The sequence below is a fragment of the Neopelma chrysocephalum genome, unplaced genomic scaffold (assembly GCF_003984885.1).
Source record: "Neopelma chrysocephalum unplaced genomic scaffold, ASM398488v2 Primary Assembly neopelma1_81, whole genome shotgun sequence".
Lineage (NCBI taxonomy): Eukaryota > Metazoa > Chordata > Aves > Passeriformes > Pipridae > Neopelma > Neopelma chrysocephalum.
In genome coordinates, this window is record NW_020897743.1 from 2,744,552 (window position 1) to 2,763,397 (window position 18,846).

An 18,846-nucleotide genomic window follows, 5' to 3' on the forward strand; every position below is an offset into this window, starting at 1 on the left:
ATTATTGCCATGCCTTAAAATCCAAATCTCCTGCAAACTGAGGCTTCTGAGTGTTTTACACACATTCCACCCTGTCAGTTCAATTTTCCATCAGTCATTGCCAAAGGTTGTTCAAAGAACAACCACAGACCCAAACAAAAGTCATCCCCAACCTCAGGCTAAGGAATAACCTTGTCCAAAAGATCCAACATCATTTGTGACTCCTAAAAAACCAGATTTGAAATTTATGCCCCACACAACTCAGAGGTGGGAAAAAAAAAAAAGACACAGGCTGCCCTCTGCCACCCACGTTTTTCAAATAAACAGCATTTTTAAGGTATCATCCCAACGCTAAAATAGTCCTCCTGTGCCCCAGGACCACACGTGAGACCTGCTGGGTGACTGGTTTACTTTGAGCAAGACGAAGGCACCGAGAGGTTTAACAAAAGCTCAGTTAGACCTGAGCTCTAGAGGGACCACCACCACTCCATAAATCATCTGTTCTCCCACTAAATACATGTTTGGATTATTAAAATGTTGGGAATCATTTATAACGACACCCCAGTGAGTTTGTCAGCAGCATCTTGTGTGAAGTTTGGCTTCCGGCCAGGAGGGCAACACAACTTCGTGTGATCCTGAGAATGTTCAGGACTGACCCCACGAACGGGCTCAAATATTTGGAACACTGAGAGCTGAGAGCCCAGAGTCATTCTGACCCAGGCAGGACTGACCCAGGTGAGCTCTGGGACCCCAGGAAAACATTAAAAACTCAGTAAAGCTGCACCCCAGCTCCACACACACAGAGGACCAGGTTTCTACACTCTGCTCCAAGTGTTTGCTTCCAGCAACTCCCAAATTACACACGGATTTTAATGGAGTATTAATGCTCATCTCGCAGGGAACTGAGTCCTAAAACTCTCCCTGGAGGAGGAGTAAGATTGGGATGGAAACCCTCATATCAGACACCAAAACCCCTGAAGCCACCAAGAAACAGCAGATAAAGCCCACGGAGACACGTGGGAGCTCTGACCTCAGGGACAGGATCCCCTTCCATCCTCCTTATCCACCTGGATCAGGTTCCTGCTGTGACCGTGCCAGGAAAGCAATAAAACAATTGCTCCTCTCCACCCTCACTCACAAACTCCCCAAGAACCACCCACTGCACTCCAGGATTGTTTTCCAGCCTCCAAGTCCATCCCTGAGGATTCCAGGGGACACAGAGGCCAATGACCGGTCGGGGGAGGTCACAGCCCACCCTCCAGAGTCACGGACTTTTCCAGGGACTGCACAACTTTCTGCTGTTCTTCCCAAGAGAAACTGCCCTGGAAAGAGCTGTGAGCTGGGAATAAAGAACCTGTCACTGCCAGAGCACATCAGATTTGATTTGAGCTCTTATTTAACAATATGCTCACGTGAGGGCCACGTCTGTCCTCGGAATTATTCTTTTATGAGGCCTGCAAAGTTTGCAGTAACAGTTTCTATAATGCAAACATGACATAACTTTTGGATAAATATTTTCCTTCATTGCTTTAGTTATAATTTTATGCCTTTTCTCTCATTGCCAGAAAAGCAGAATCGAATCCTAAGCACTTGTGTGCTGCTTCCTAATTGACCAGTCCCATAAACCCAAACCCAGGAGTTCCTGAAACATCCTAATCCTGCTTCTAGAAGAGAACTGAGCACCTCAAAGAACTGAGCCCTTGAAGTGTTTCATTCTTATTTCAACTTAAAAAAATAATGGGACTAAGGTATTTTCCCGCTGTATCAATGCTGTTAAAAAAAATAAAATAAATGTAAAACTGCTTCTTTCCACCTGTTAGGAAAATTACACGTTCTGGCATCAGCTGAGTTGCTCATTTTAAAGCAAGAATTTTTCAAGCTGATATGAAAAAGCTTTAAATAAATACAACATAACAATGTATTGAAGTCCAAGTGTGAAACTGAATTTTAACTGAATTTAAACTGGTTTTTTAGGCCTTGAAGGAAACCAGTTTACTTAGACACTGACAACATACTATGGAAATTCTATATTCCAGTGGTTATCTAAATCACTTTGAAACTATGGGAATAAGATACACTGTGTGCCACTGAAAAGTAATCCAAAAAAACTTCTGACCAAAGTCAGACAACCCCAAACTCCAAAGAGCAAAAAGGCAGCTGGATTTTACACCTCAAAGTAACACAGCTGAGCAGGTGAAGCAAAGTGGTTCAAAGCATGCCAAGGTTTTACCAGCTGGGAACTGCAAGTTCCTACAGGGACCTGCCCGTGCTCCGAGGCTCTGAAATCCAGGTTAAGGATCTGGATAACTGAGTACAACCCCTCCCAGTGGGAAAAATTTGAAGTGGATTGTAAAATTCAACCTGTTTTATGATCATTTTTTCCCCCAGAAAATAAAAAATTTCTGCTCGTTTCCCAACCTTTTTGAAGTCCAAGGGAAAAAGTTCTGTTTCCAAGACTGGCAAGAACCCAAAGGAATGGTTTGTTGTGTGTGCAGACACATCCATTCCCACAGGAACACATCATTCCATGGCACCTTGCTCATCCCAGTCCCCTCCCTGCAGCGAGGAACACCCAGGAATAAAGGTTCAGGATTTGGAAAAGCTTTTTTTAGAATCTTCACGTGAGGAGCAGGTGGGAAATGGCAAATTTCAGTGCCCCCTGAGCTTGGCTGCTCTGTGTCTCCAGACCTGGGAGAAACCTCCTGGGATTGCACCAAGAAAGCCCCAAAACTCTGCCCTTTTTAGTGCCAGAGCTGGGTAATCTCTATAAATGAAGCTCGAGAGCAATTATGGGATGGCAGACACACACACAGCTGGTGTGGCACAACCCCAAGGTGATCCAAGAGCTCTTTTCCAAACGCCTGCATTCTGTATTCCAACAATTTATTTACTTTAGGCCTGACTCAGGGAGCCCAATCATGCAGATTATTAAAACCAACACAACAAGGCCACTTCCAGGAAAGGCTCCTACCACGGGACTGCTCAGAGCACACAGCTGGTGCCTCATCCAACAAAACAGGAGGGAAATCAGCACTTCCCAGGATGGACACAAGCAGGAGTTTGCTTCCAGGTTGCTGCAAAGGCTGATTTTCCAGCACTTTCTTCCAGCAAGTGCCTGATGCAGCCTGTCAGCACAGCAACACAAACAAGCCTTTTCCATTTAAGAACCCTCCTACAAACCATGACTTCAAAAACAACCATAAAAACCCAGTGAAAGCAAAGGATTCCTTCAGACTGGAAGAGATTATGCAAACTCCAAGCAAGGAAGAATTATTTTGATACACCAACTGAAGACTGTTTTCCTTGTGCAAAATGAGCAGAGGCTCAGGCTGTAACACTTTAGCTGAGCAGTGAAATTAGTCTGGTTAAAACAGGTTATACTTAAACCAAGGGCTAAAACACACCAATAAATTACTTTAATTACCACAGCTGAGCAGTCCCGTGGCAACAGACCATGTGCATTTTTGTAGTTCACGGAAAATGCAAGGGAAAATGCAAGGATGAGGTCACCCACATGAGGTTTGAGCAGGAGCACTTCCCTCAGAGGGTGACAGGCCAGGTCTGGGCACAGAACCACTGACACAGCTCAGCTGATGGATGGCAACACACTGAAATCACTTCCTTCTGCATCAGCTTTAAATATGTATTAGTAAATCAGTTAATCTGCTGCAAATTTAGAAATATAATCATATTTTACATAAGAGCCTAAGTGGAAATTATCAATTTTGAAGAACATAAGGATGACAGTTTACATGTAAGTTTTTATAAAGTTTATGCTTTAAGAATTCTAGGTATTGAAAAGCAAAATGACAGTTTACAATACAAACTGTTGTGTACATAACACCTTCCAAACCTGAATAATTCTAACTAATTCTCACCCCTGACATGGCAATGGACAAAAATACACACATGGGTGAGCAGATTAAAGGTTCTGCTGGGAACAGCCAATCTGCTCAAAACCAACTGCACCATCCTGCAAGTCCTTCAGGAGACTAAAACCCCTCACACACAAACATCAAACTTTGCCTTTATCCCTCCAAGTACCTGTTGGAGGGGAAACCCAAGTGACACATGAGTGGCACTGCTCACTCCACTGCCCTGGGACACTTTAATACCTCACTCAGCAAACTGAAAGCAACTCAGCCCCGTTAAAGGGACACTAATGCTGAAGGTATTTGATAAAGGGCATTAAACAGCAGATAAAACAACTCCATCTGAATTTATAAACCTGTATTTAACCTGATTAAATGGTTTTCCTCCCAAATATCTATTCAGCTGCAGAGAATACAGCATGACAACCACGTTTTTTCTCCATATCTTGTAAGAAATCTATCTGCTGATCATCTTTTGCTTTCCAACACTGCTCCCCAAAGCCTTGTCTTGTGCTACTGTAGTTTCACACCACATTCCACTCTACATCCATCAGATAACACTCATTTTCTAATATAATTTCTTCTGTTGCATTAGAGAACTGTGAACCACTCATGTTTAGGAAGCTGGAGAAACTGCTCCTTGCTCAGTTGAAACTTGCATATTACACTCCAATTTTGGTGCATATTCATAACATGGAAGTGGATTCTTCACCAGAGGAGACTTGACCTCAGCAAAAACAATTCCCCCTCACACAAAAACTAAACTGCCTGGATGCCTTTCAATACAACAAAGTGATTTCTGAGCCACAAAGACTTTATACTGCACCTGCTTGTTCTCCCATGGAAAACACGCTGTGCAGCCAACAGCTCCCAAAGCTCACCTGGACTTTTGGCTACCTGTATTTTCAGGAATGCAATCCCCATGGTTTCACAAGGCTCTTACAGTGCTGTACATTAGAAGATAACTCACGGGACTCCCCATTAAAAAAAAAAAAATGAAGTTGGAGAATTCTTGCTCTCAAACCCTGGCAAGTTCCTGACAGGTTTCTTCCTGCTTTTCCAGCAGATCAGTTCCATGACCTGATCAATTCCAGAGGAGTAACTCCATTCCATGATCTCCAACTAAACCCAAAGGATCTGAGCAGGGCACTATCAGAATGCAGCTGTTCTCCACACAGGAAATACATTTTGCTAATACCAGAATTTACTTGCTTTATCCAAAGCCAATTACGCAACTCTCTCCAAGACAAAACTTCCAGCTAAGGGATGGGAGGGAGAGAAAGAGTAAGAAATGTGAAAATGGAGGTAAGGCTGCCACCTTACAAAACCAGTAGAGTTTCTGTGAAAACACTGAACCTCTTCCTACCTCAAGAACCCAATCGGTTCTTCCTTCCCTAATTCATTTTTCCGTTTGACAATAAATCATCCAGAAATTTCTTCCAGGAAAAGGAGTCCTAAGTTTAAAAGTCTGTCAAACACATTTCTTTCAACCTAAAGTGTTACTTAGAGACTTAATGAGAAAAAAGTGCTTCAGAAAAGAACAGTAAGTTGTGTGTAATTACCGTTGACACTCTCCTGCCTCGGAATTCCTGCTGCTGGTGAGTGTCCCAGGGCCAGTGCTGCCGAGGGAGACACGTGTGCTGCCCTCAGTCCTCTCTCTGTGGGCAAGAAAAAACAGTCATTTTCATTTTAGTGCCTTGGCAAGTCACAGAAGCACAGAATGTGCTGGGTTGGAAGGGACCCACAAGGATCATCCAGTCCAACCCTCAGCCCAGCACAGGCCCATCCCCAGGAGTCACACCATGAGCACATCCAGAGGATCATCCAAACCCTCCTGGAGCTCTGGCAGCCTTGGGGCTGTGCCCACTGCCCTGGGGAGCCTGGTCAGTGCCCAACCAGCCTCTGGGGGAAGAACCTTTCCCTGGGATCCAACCTGACCCTGCCCTGACACAGCTCCGGCCCCTCCCTGGGTGCTGTCCCTGGTCGCCCCAGAGCAGAGCTCAGACCCTGCCCCTCCTCAGGAAACTGGAACTGCAGTGAGGTCTCCCCTCGAAGTCTGAAGAAAAACCAGGTGCAGAGAACAGGGCAGAGCCACTAAAGGAGCAGGAGCCATGAGGGGCCAGCCAATGGCTACAACTTCAAGGGAGCAGCAAACACAGCTCAAGGAAGAAGGGAAAAGCCAGCAGAGCTGTCATGGCATTCCCGGGGTCACCCAGCACGTCCTGAGTGCCAGAGCTGACACTGCCCAACACTGCCCAGGCTCCAGAGCACTGCCAAGACATTGCCCTGCTCAGCCAGGAGTGTGAGCAGTGGCTGAAGGACAGGCAGTGTGAACAGTGGGATGAGACATGTCTTTGGATAGTAAGTGTTATTTACTTAGTTATCTGCTCTATATCTATCTCTGCTCTACTCCTCTATATGACAATAAGGATGAAAAAAATCCATTTCCAAAAAGTATGCAAATACATCCACATTTAAACTGTCACACACATATTTATCCTCTGGTAAGGTGCATAAAACGATATAAATTGTACATAAATCTGGAAATACAATCCCAGTTTGCTGTTATGGGGCAGTATGGCTTTATTCTAGAGACTGCTCCACTAAAGGTAATTAAAGCTTCACTAGTGGCTGAAGCCATTCAAGATGTTATATTTAATGATATAGAAATTATCACCTTTCTCAAGTTACTGCATCCAGTACCAAATTCCAGTTCCTAAACCGTTTGCACACTGAGCCCTGCCCTGGCCCTCCAAACACAGGAAGTCTTTGCAGATATCAGTCAATTCCCAATACAGTTTTTCACAGAATCCCAGAAGCACTGGGGTTGGAAAAGCCCTCCCAGCCCATGGAGTCCCCCCTGTGCCCCATCCCCACCTTGTCCCCCAGCCCAGAGCACTGAGTGCCATGGCCAGTCATTCCTGGGACACCTCCAGGGATGGGGACTCCAAACCTCTCTGGGGAGCCCCTTCCAGTGCCTGACCACCCTTTCCATGAGGAAATTCCTTCTGAATCTCTAAAGGTAAGGCCCAGGTAGGTGTGTTCTGCAGTTTGACTGGAATGTTTCAAGAAATCTCTGTCCCTATGGTTCCCTGTGCTGGGAGTCCAGCCAGGAGAAGCTCCCACACCCCAATCCACTGCCACTGTCACCAGAGAGGTGACACTGCCTGGAAGTCACTTGAAGATGTTTCTGAAGTCACGTGTTCCTACTGAATGACTTTTAATAAGGCACAGGCAAAAATATATCATATAAATGACCAGCCCCAAAGCTGGAAAAGTGAATCTTGTGCAAAAGGAGGCATTTTCCACATCAATCAAGACACTGGGAACAAGGGGAGATTTACATTAGGATTGAAAGGGCCGAAGGGCTGGGAGCCAGTGGTGTGTCTGTGCTGGTCAATACACAGCAAGGATTGTGTCAGCACCACTGAGAGAATAAATTATCGCTGCTTTTACAATAAGCTCTTCAAGAATGCAATAAAGAGTTCAGTGTGTGCTTCTCACTCAGGAATCCAAAACTTTTCAGTGAAGGTCTGGCTTGCAGCAAAGATAACAGCTGAAAACTAACCATCTTGACCTTGGGAAGCTTCATGACAACGTGCTAAAAACAGGTGAAAAACTGAACAGGTCACTGCTCCCACATCCACCAGCCCTGAGAGCGAGCACAGGTTTAAGTACTGAGAGTTCAGACCTGATGGGTTTGAGACAGCCCAAAATTAGAAGTGAGAAATGTAATTTTTATCCTCAAGCCTCTTGGCTGTTGCAGTATTACTAATATTGAGGTTTTCTCATCTGCTTTCAGAGATAAATTTAAAATTCTTCCCCGATTAAATGAAATCATGGCAGGAAATTAAGAAAATATGTAACTAGGGAAGGCATTCTTACAATATTTCATACCAGCCCCTGACTTTGATGCACAGTATTATAAGAATGTCTTCCCAGTCACGTATTTTCCTCCACAGTTTGACAAGAAGTCTCCCAAGTTGTGGGAACAGCAAGTCACCAAATAAAAATGCCAGTTTTTCATTCTTCCAAGCTTCAAAGATGGATTTTAATTTGCTTGAAATTCAGCAGGCACTCTCGGGAGCAGGATTCTGGAATTTTTCCTGTCTGCACAGTCCATATGAAATTTTAAGGGCTCACCAACCTTTTCCTAAAAATAATTGTAAAAGATGAAGGGCTTGTAAAAGATGTGGGAAAAGCCCCCCAGCAAACACAATGCCAATGCCACCCTCCAGAAAACCCCAAACAAAAGAGTGTTAAAAGAGCTCTATAGAACATTTATATCCAACTTTGCTGCAGATTTGGTTTCAGTGCAACATCAAAGAAAGATGCAGTTTGTGATCAAGGCTTGTGGCAGGAAATGGATGTGTGTAGACAAAGTTATCTTTCTTCTCTCTGAAGGTGAATACATGAGGAGTTATTGTTTTCAGCCATTCTAACATCCAATTCCTCAAAACCACTACAGTAAAATTAACTATTAATCACCAACAAAAATAACCTGTCCCCAGAGAACAGCAATAAAAGTAGCCTGAAGTGGGTATCTGTGCACATACACAGCCCAAGGAGCTGAAATTATTCCACTGCACTGTCAAAGTGCTGCTTAATTCCAGCTAAGGCCACGTTTTCCAAAAACTTGCTGCAACAATCCTGAGCTACAACAGAGTGAACAACTTGTAAGAGCTTGTTCCAGGGGATGTGTAAGACATCAATACCAGCCCTGTTTATCCACTGGCTGCTGTGTGAAGGATCCCACACTGAGATCTGGGATCCAACTGGTTCAGCTCTACAGAAAATTAGATTTATTTGATCCTAGGTGAGAACAAATGATTCCCAGACAACACCAGCACTCCGAAACTTTCCGAGATTTGGAACACAGGAAGGTAAAAAGCCCTAAAAGAGCAGAGTGTAATAGCTGGCTGCTTTTCAACATGCATGATCACACACTGAGCCCTGAGAAAGTCAACATCTTTCCCATTTTACCACCTTATCCTTTTTCACAAATTACATAAACCCAGGGAAGGAATGTGAGTGTGGGAAGCAACTCGGGTTTTGCTTCTTACTCACAAGGATACTGAACCAGACACAAAGTACTTTCTTCTATGCTGGATCTTAACTCCAAGGTCAATTTATTGGCTTAAAACACAGAGAGGATGATGCTTCCCTGGTTCAAATGCTAATCTGAGGCTCAGGAAATCTAGATTCAATTCCCTGCCTCACCACATACTTCCTGTGTGACCTTGGGCCATAAATATTTCGGTGCCTCAGTCTTTCCATCTGTGACTGAGATAGTATTTCTCTATTGAACTAAGTGTTGTAAAGATAAATACATTGGGAAAACATCAGGAATCACAGGCCACAGCCATAAGTGGATCGGGCAGCAGAGGAACTTATCTGTGTGTCAATAGTCCCAATCAGGCAGCAGGGAAAGCAAGGGAGGGCTGCCAGTGTTAAAAACTTTAACTACCACAGGGCAGCAAACACATAAAATATCAGCAGAATGGATGGAAATTGAAACCTCAATTATAAAAATCGGCTTTGCAGAAAGTTTCCATCATTCCAACCAAGTTTTAAACAGAAACAAAACTCAGAAACCAGCTGAGTGAGCTGCTGAAGGGAGCAAATACACCTGCCAGCAACTCATTATTGCCCTGTTTTGGGAGATTATCACATGAAACACCTCCAATGCGAGGCAGCAGAGGGGCAGCTGAGGCTGGGGGCAAAGAATCTGTTTGGAGACTGTTCCCCAAAGCCCTGCAGGAAGGGAACCACACGCTGCTGGAGTCCCCAGCCTTTTGTGAGAGGCGGTAAATAGGATCGGGCTGAGAGTGCTCACAGTGGGGTCCCCTCTGCCGCTGCCCCAAGGCGGGTGGGGGGGGGATAAAGCGCGAAGGGGGAGGGCAGAAGATGGTCACCACCCAAACAGGGGCTGACAGGAGTGACCTCCCCCTGCCCCGACCCCAGGAGGAGCCGGGGGAGGTGTCTGGGACTGAGCTGGGAGCAGCCAAGGGGAACAACTACAAGGCTACGTGGCATTCGCAGGCAGCGGCTGCGAGAGGGAGAACGGGGGGGGCGGCGAGGGGGGAGCCGGGGGGGGGGGAAAGGCTTCAGATCGCAACCGCTGCTTCCCCGAGACATGGAAGGACAAGGAGAGGAAGGGGAAAGAGGGACACGGGGGATGTGTGCGTTGCGGAGAGGAGCGGGACCGGGCGGGGGGAAGAGCGACCCGCGGAGCTCGGTGGCATTAACCCCGTCCGGGCGGGCTCAGCTGAGCTCAGCCGGGATCCCCCCGACCCCAGCCCCGGGTGTCTGCCCAGCCCTGACCCTCCGCACCGGGGTGTCCCGTTAGGAGCCGCTCCCCCAAATCCTGCATCCCAAATCCCCCCGGTCTGCCTGGGGGGGATGCCCGTGCTCCTCGGGGCACCCCCGTACAGACCCACCCATACAGACCCACCCGTACAGACCCTCCCGTACAGACCCCCCCTCCTCCTGCCCGACACCCCCTGAGCCCGGCCTGACCTCCCGTCCCGGCACCCCAACCCACTCCCGGCACCACATACCACCCTGGGCACCCCATCCCCGGCACCCCATCCCAGGCACCCCATCCCATGCCGGGCACCCCATTCCCACCCCGGGCACCCCATCCCGGCCGCGCATCCCATCCTGCCCCCTACACCCCATCCTGCCCCACCCCGCCCCAGACCCCCATCCCACCCCATGCCCCGGGACATCAGATCCCCTCGGATCCTGCCCCCACCTGCCCCGTGCGCCACGTCCACCCCCAAACCTGCCCCATTCCCCGGGCTCCCCCTCTTCCTCTCCCAAAAAACCCCCTCCCGGTCCCCGGGGTCCCGCTTCTCCCGCAGCCGCCCCCCCTTCCCCTCCCCGCCCTCCGCACCGCGGGGCTCGGCTCCGGGCAGTGCCCGCCGCGCCCTGGGCGGGCAGCGCCGTTCTCCCCGTGCCCGGGGCGCGGCGGGACGGCGGGGGAGGCACCTCCGGGCCGGGGCTCCCCGCACTGACCGTGGGCTCCGCGGGCTCCGCCGCCGCCTCAGCGCCCGCCGCCCGCCCGCGCCGCCATCATGGAATGCGGGCACCGCGCCTGCGCCGCCGCCGGCCGGGGGCGGGCGGGCGCGCCAACCACGGCACGGCCCGCGCGGCTCCGCGGCCACGGACACACGAGCCCGCCGAAAGCGGCGCGGGGGGGCGGCTCCGCGGGGCTGGGACACTGCGGGCGGGGGCACCTGGGTGGGCACCGTCTGTCACCGCTGAGCACTGCCTGCCCCCCCCGGGCACCATCTGTGCCCCCCGAGCACTGCCTGTCCCTCCTGGGCACCATCTGTGCCCCCCGGGCACTGCCTGTCCCCCCTGGGCACCGTCCATCACCCCTGGACACTGTCACCCTGGGCACTGCTCGTCTCTCCTGGGCACTGTTTGTCACCTCTGGGCAACATCTCTCCCTCCTGGGCACTGCCATTACCCCTGGGCACTGTTTGTCACCCTGGGCACCGTCTGTCCCCCCGGGCACTGTCCCCCCAAGGCACTGCCTTGTCATCCCAATTTAGGAGTCACAGAATTCACCTGAATCCAAAAAAGTGTGTCATGATGCACAAAATGTTAATAGTGATGACCCTAAAAGCGAGGGGGATGATACCAACCCACAGGCAAAGCGAAAGGAAGGAGAGGTTTTGTCTCTGCGTGTCCTGAAGTTGTGCCAGGGCAGGTTGAGTTGGATATGAGGGAAAATTTCTTCATGGAAAGGGTTGTCCAGCCCTGGCACAGCTGCCCAGGGCAGTGGTGGAGTCTCCATTCCTGAAGGGATTTAAAAGCCCTGTGGATGTGGCACTTGGGGACATGGGTCAGTGGTGGCCTTGGCAGTGCTGGGGGATGGTTGGACTCGATGGGCTCAGAGGGCTTTTCCAACCTAAAATATTCTGTGATTCTGTGTATCCTGACAGCAGCTCCATTCTCCACGTCCCTTCTCACCCATCATCAGAGCATCCCAAGCCTTTGGGGACACCAAGCCCTGCTCCAAAGAGGATCAAGGGTAGGGGCTAAAAAAACACTCCATGGGCTGAAAAGCCCCTCTGGCACATCCATTTTCTCTGGCAATTAATGTACCAATAAATGTTACACTCCCCACCTTATTTCCACCAAGCAGTTTACACCAATACATTTCCATTAATGTGCCTTACAAAAACAATCATAATAAAAAAAATTAAAAAACATGCCTTGAACTTGCTTAAAGCAGTGATTTCAGGGGTATTTTTTGTGGAATTCAGCTTCTATGTGGATGTAAAATAAATGTGACAGCTGTGCTCATATACAAGCTCCACATAAACTGTGGATCACAGCAGTTGAGAAGAAAAAGGTCAAACGACATTCATATGCAATATAATAAATGTATATATATATGTCTATATAATAGACACATAAAGAAACTACCTTCTTGAATGAATGGGCTTGTATTTGCCCCTGGATTGATTTTAGATATATATTTTAATGAATATAGGAAATTATGTAATGAATAGAAACAACTGTGCCTTAATGTCAGAGAATTTCTCTCTGGAGACTGGGGGAAGTGGTTGATTTGCCATAACAAACAACCTGGACTAAAATAAATTCCCATGCATCTTCTGAAACAAGGAGGCAGTGCTAAGGAATGCCAGAGGTGGTGGGAACAGTTGAATTTTTAGGCAACTAATAGGATATATTGTTAAATAAATGCAAAAATAACCTCTCAGGGTAACTTTACCATTAATTTTACTCGTATTTGCCCATAAAATGATGAATATAATCTCTGCCAATTGAGAGCAAACAGTGAAAGAACAGAAAAAAATCATTCTCAGGTTGCATCTGAAAAGCAAAATTTTGTAGCTGAGTCCATGGCCAATTCCAGGTGGAAAAGGCAGGAGAAAACTTTTCCTCTTAACAAGATAATTGGTGCAATCTCTGCATTGAAATTTCCTCTTCTTTCTACCCCTTCCATAATTTTTACCACAGACTGTGACTCCTGGCCTGATTCTGGTACAGAAAAGCAGCAGCTCCCCCTTTTCCTTGTGGAGTTGTGTGGATCAGCACATCACATGTTTTATTACTGTCAGTTAAGAACCTATAAATTTGCATATAAAATAGATTGAAACCTTCAGAAAAGGACTCAGAGGAAAAATAAGCTGCTCCTCCTGTTTTGAATCACATTGTGCTTTTGTCCCTGGTATTAAACTCTTATTGTCATGGATGATTCCAAATGGAATTCTTTAATTCCAGCTCAGATTTAAATCTGGGAACACCTCAGGAAAGGTAGAAGACCAGACCAGCACGAGACTCTGTGAGTGCAGAGCTGCTCTAGGAACAAAAGGTTGGTTAATAATTTCACCTTTGAGAGAATTCCTGGAATCTTCAGCGCTCCATCTCAGGAATCTTATAACTCCCCAGGCTCTAACTAATCTGCAGCGAGGCACATGGAGTGCCCTGGGGATTTCATTCCTGGAGTGAAATATTTGGACTTAACTTTTGGGAGATCTTCTGAAAGAGCCCCATCAGATGGGATTTGGAAATTCAAAATACACTGCATTAAGTGAATGTTGAAGGCAGCGATTCAAGGACTATTTTGACTTCCCAGGCTCAGTATTTATCCACTGCCAGCTAAACCTTACAAGTTATGACTAGTGGTGGTGTCTGATAGCCAGGATAAAGAAGGTTTTTGGGGGGGAATGCTGAGCATTCTTTGCTCTCAAGGCCACTGGACCCCCCAGGTGTGATTAGAACAAGAATTCCTTTGTAGGCAATAACACAGTGCTTCAGCCCTTGGAGAAATCCTTTTCCTTTCCCCAGCCAGCCTTTCATTAAATCAATTTTTTCCCCTTAATTTTCCACTTTGAATATATTTTATACCAGAGCAAGGCACTCGACTGGTCATTCCAGCAAGCACTGATGGAAAAGCTTATGGAGTTGTAGCTGGTTGCTGGTGAGACTCGGGATAAAAGATCTAAAACCTGCCCACATTCCACAAGCTCCAGGGCTCCTTTAAAACTCAAATTGCTTCCACTATTCCCACAGCATGGAAAAGAAATGACTGAATGTTTGCTGCCTACAGCCCACATCCACACTGCCATGGGATGACAGGGAGGGAAGGTTGTTTTTTTACAGCTGAGACTGGAAATTATCCGGGCAGTGGGTGAGACTGAAGGAGCAGGGGTGGGATGTTCCAGACGGAAAAGCCGCACGGAGGGAATATTTGGTGTGAGGAGCACAGCAAATGTCTGGGAGGAAGGCTCTCATTAGGTGGCTCAGAAATTACATGGAACGAGGCTGAGGGGGAGCTTGAATCATATTTTGAAATTCCTGGAGAGCCGTAGGGGCCGTGAAGGACGGCGGGTTCCTCACGCAGAGCCGGCGACGCTCATCGGGAGCCGGGTTTGGAAAAGCTGGATTTTGAGGAAATGGTTGCCCAGGCTGTCCTTCCAGCCCGGAGAGGAAGAAGGTAGAGACACACACCCCGATGACAGCGGGTCAGGGAGGATCCAGGCCTGGGAAGGAGGAATTAAAAATAGCAGAAAATAAGATCAGAGAACGTTTGGCGAAAGGAAAAGGAAAGAGAAAAGAAATGGCCCAAATGGGAAGTGGAAATGAGTCAGGAGGGAGGGAAGACAGGACAAATGGGAAGAAATCTGGGCTTATAAAGGAAGGGCAGGCTCTGAAATGGAAAAGGAGAGTTAAGGAGAGTCTGTCTTAACAAAACAATGGCAAGAAGCAGTGCCAAAATCATGCTCATTATTCCACTAGAAAATTTGGAATTGTAATATCTATTTTCTGCTTTGCTGGTTCAGGGGCTGTAGGTGAGCTAATAAAAATAAAGCAGGGATGGAAAAGAAACATATTAAAGAAACAGAAAAGACTTTGACAGAAAGGGGAAAAAAGAGAGATAAGAGGAATATTACAATTACAATATATCCCAGTCTGAACATGGGAGAGGAGGTTGAATAACAAAAACCTTCTGCTTAGAGCTGGACACAGTAAATACCTGGATGCACAACCCCCCCTCCAAACCCACACCCCACTTATCAGGGGGATTAGCAGCTCTCCTGGATTTCTAGTTCCAGCCTATAAAAAAAGCATTTGTTTTTCCATCCTTCCCCAGCAATAATAATGATCCTGATGATTTTAACCCACATCCAGCAAAGCCTCCCCTCTCCTGACTCCATCAGGAGCTGTGAGCACAGGCTTGGAACACGCTCCCTTGGTTTTCTGGGATTATACACAAACTCCTGGTGTGTCCAGCCCAGGAGGGAGCGAGGCAAGGCAAGCTGGCAAACAAACCTCCCTCAAACAGCACTTTGTTGGAAGGGTTTGTGCTCAGATCCTCAGAAGTAAACAGTGAGTGCTGGAGCAGATTTTCCACCAGTGTGCACTGGCATCGCTCCATCCACCCCAGGGGAACTGGGAGGGTTTTCTCCAGCTCAGGATCTGCTCCATCGGCAGCAAAGCAGCACTCTGGGCTGGATATTTGGAACACAGAACAGTGGGAAAAGCCTGGGGGGTGTTGGGAGCAGGGGTTTCCCTCTGCAGGTGCTCTCATCCCTGTTCCACAGAGTCCCAGGATGGCTTGGCAGGAAAGGAACCTTAAAGACCATTTAGTTCCCCCCTCTGCTCTGGGCAGGGTCACCTTCCACCAGACCAGGTTGCTCCAAGCCCTGTCCAACCTGCTGTTTATTTGCCATTGAAGCCCAGGAGCAAGTCAACACAGGCAGAAACGACTGAATGTTATCAAACACCATCTAAACAACCAGGTGGTACCTTCAGAGGTACTGGGTTGGACCAGCACAGTGCCCCACACCCTGAACAGTTTTGTCCTCTGTGTCATTAAAAGCAATGTCATTTTAAATGAAGAAATTAACCCAAATCTGAAGATTTTCCTTTGGGGTCAGTAATATTTGCAGAACTCTGCCCTCTCCGTGGCTTTCAGTCCTGGTGCAGTCTGGTGGTGTCTTTCAGGGAAAAAGAAAAGAGATGTATTAAGAAGAAAATACAGATTCTTGGCATCAGTACGGGCAGGCCAGGGTGGATTGACAGGGAAGTCTGGCAGGGGATGAAGGTGTAGGTGGACACCACATTTTGCTGTCTGTGCTTCTCTCTCCAAACAGGCCCCAGAACCCCCCTGAGCCTTCCCTCCAGCTCAGGAACTCCTTGCACAGAGGTTCTCCCTCGAAATCCCACATGTGCTCACTGAGTATCACCCCTGGACCCACAGAGCTGTTTGCACAAAGTCACCACCAAGGCCAAACCAAACGCCCTCCTCAGCCCACAACAAACACGCCGGGTGTTTATGGCTCTTGGAAGTGCAAGGGATGAAGTTCAGCGCTGGGGAATTTGCACTTGACAGAGAACATCTGGTTTATGGTTCCCTCACTCGTTATGTGGCACAGCCTGTGAGCAAACACGGCGTGTCCTGACCTCCAGCTGCACCTGCATCTCCCTGTGCCCCTTCCTTCGAGGCTGGGAACACAACAGGGGCTGGTAGGAAAAGGGGATTAAACCCTGATCCGTTGCTGAGCTCTCTGTGAGCAAAAGGAGGAAAAGCTGAGCTCGCCCTCATCACCCTCACGTGCAGGAGGGAGGGCTGGAGCTCCCACCTTGCCACTGGATACCTGTAAATGTGCCAGGGGATTCCAGGGAGCATGGCAAGGCAGCACAGATCCTCTTGGAGCTTGACACAGGCTGCCAACCAGTTGTGGCAAAGTAACTGCACTCCAGCTGCTTCTGAAATGAGGAGGGAGAGTGGCTGGAAGGGCATGTTCAGGGCCTGGAGGCTCCCTGGGGGCTAAAGGTGTCTGCTGGTTTGCAAGAGTCACAGAATCTTCGAGGTTATCAAGTCCAATCATCAACCCAGCACCACCATAATCACCCCCAAACCACGTCCCCAAGTGCCACATCCTCTTGAACATTTCCAGAGATGGTGACTCCACCACCTCCCTGGGCAACTTATTCCGATGCCTGACCACTCTTTGAGGGGGAAAAAAAATCTTCATAATATCTAATCTGAACCAGAGTTGGGAGCATTTGCCTTCCCCTTTACCCTCTAACCATCTGCCATGGCCTTGAGCGCTGCCTGAGCACCAACACTTTCCTCGCCTGAAAACCTGGAGCAGGGAAGCTGTGCCTCACTTCTCTCAGCCCCAGCCTGGAGCTGCTCCTCTCCACGGTATCACCACAGGAGCAGAAGCCTGTGGGACACCTGTCTGGTCTCTCCCACACACCTTTCCCACCTTCTGCAAGGTCTTTCTGCTCCATTTCTCCTCGACTTATTCAGCCAGGGCCCAGATAGGAATCAAACATCTAGTTTCAGTCCAATTCCAAACACTACCTGTGTTTACCCACAAATTTACAACTCTTTCTCCAAGCCAAGAAGCAAACAAGAAAAAAAAACCCCCAACAAACAAATCCAAATGGGCTGAAGAACATTGTGCGGCAAGAAAGTGCTGGGAACAGGCAGGTCCAAGCACATGGAATGTGGCACCAAGCAGACCTTCTGCTCCAGAGCAGGACATACAGCTGAAGGAAAACACGGTCTCCTCGTGGGATGGAACCTATCCCAACCTCACTCCCTGGTGTTGCAGCATTCCCAGAGCACACGGGAGAGGGACATGGCAGCAGTGGGAAGGCTCAGGAGCAGGAGCAGAGCCATCTCTCTGCTCCCAGGTGGATACAGGGGCAGTTCTTCAGCTGCCCTGGTCACAGGGCCAGTGGGGCTCACCCAGACCTGCTTACCTGGGAATGTGGTCACAGTGCTGAGTCACCGAGCAGCTGGATCCTCAGAAATGCTCAAAACAACCATAACTCAAACATGTTAGAGCTGGAGGATGCTCATCCTCCAGTGCTGAAAGGAAAAGCCAAAGTGAGTTCACTGTTAGCTCTTGTAAATCAGAGTGTTTAACAAACCATCTCTGACGTGCTTTACTGCTGCTCTGCACAAAGAGAACATTTCCAAGATGCTGAAGCACCTGAGTCCTGTGTTTTTATCCCAAACTGGGGATTTGGAAGGACTGGGTTCACACCCTGGGCAGGGCAGGGCTCATTTCCTGCTGCATCAAACTCAGCTGAGAAGGGTCTTTGGAGAGCAAGAACAGACATCAGAGCCAACTTCTGGAAAACAGAGGGGAAGGGAAGGACAAAAAGGAAAGAAAGCGAGCAGAATAAATCTGAATTGTAACAAAATTACAGCCGGTATTGAAATCTCCACATTTGGAATTGATTTTATTCCATCAGACAAAAGAGAGAGGCTTTAGTTAAACACTGATCTCTATTTGACTTGTTCTAGAGGCTCCTCCGGGGCAGCTGCAGGTGAACCCTCAGCACTGAAGGGCTGATGCAACCCGAAATATTTCTGTGGCAGATGTAATGTGATGCTCATCCCTTTGTTTGGGCTGTTTCCTTCCTGCTGGGAGCGTGGAGCAGCTTTCCCACCTTTCCACAGGTGATCAGGTTCACTTGTTTTTTTGGCTGCTGCCCATTTTCTAACTCCCCCCTGTCCACTTTGAGGGAGTGAAAACCCCTTTCCCTTCTGGCGTCACATTAGCACTGCAGTTTCCCCTTAGCCATGTGCACAGTGTTTGATGTCCACCCCCCGAGCTTGTGTGCTGGAGGCTGCAGCACCTTGGGGAAAAGCCTGATCTGTGATCCCCCTGCTCCCTGTCCACATGGGATTTCAATTGTTCCACTCCAGCTCTCCATTGTCTCTCTTCAGAGCACTGTTTCTTTCCTATCTGGCATTTTCCTCACTGTCCCCAAACAACCCCTTTTACTTACTCTCTCCTACAATAACCCCATTCCTCATTATTGTTTCCATTCCCTTTTTTTTGTCTTTTATTTTTTTATTTTTCACTTGATGGAGGCCCAGGGCCCCCAGCCTTGGGGGCTCCTCTTCCAGCCACCAACACGTTGGAGCCGGAGCACCATCCCCTTCCCATGGGATCAGTGTCCTCAGCCCTGCAGAGGGGAC

The 18,846-nt window shown here is 48.2% G+C and overlaps 1 protein-coding gene across 1 annotated transcript in view; it reads right to left on the reverse strand.

Moving 5' to 3' along the window:
* Positions 1-10,918, reverse strand: part of LOC113971018 (fibronectin type-III domain-containing protein 3a-like) — a 41,131-nt gene extending 30,213 nt beyond the window's left edge. The window contains exons 1-2 of the mRNA XM_027690516.1: positions 10,872-10,918; positions 5,414-5,509 (exon numbers count right to left, since the gene is read on the reverse strand). The gene's annotated coding sequence lies outside the window, so the exon portion shown is untranslated. The remainder of the gene's footprint in view (positions 1-5,413; positions 5,510-10,871) is intronic.
* Positions 10,919-18,846: the final 7,928 nt, after the last annotated feature.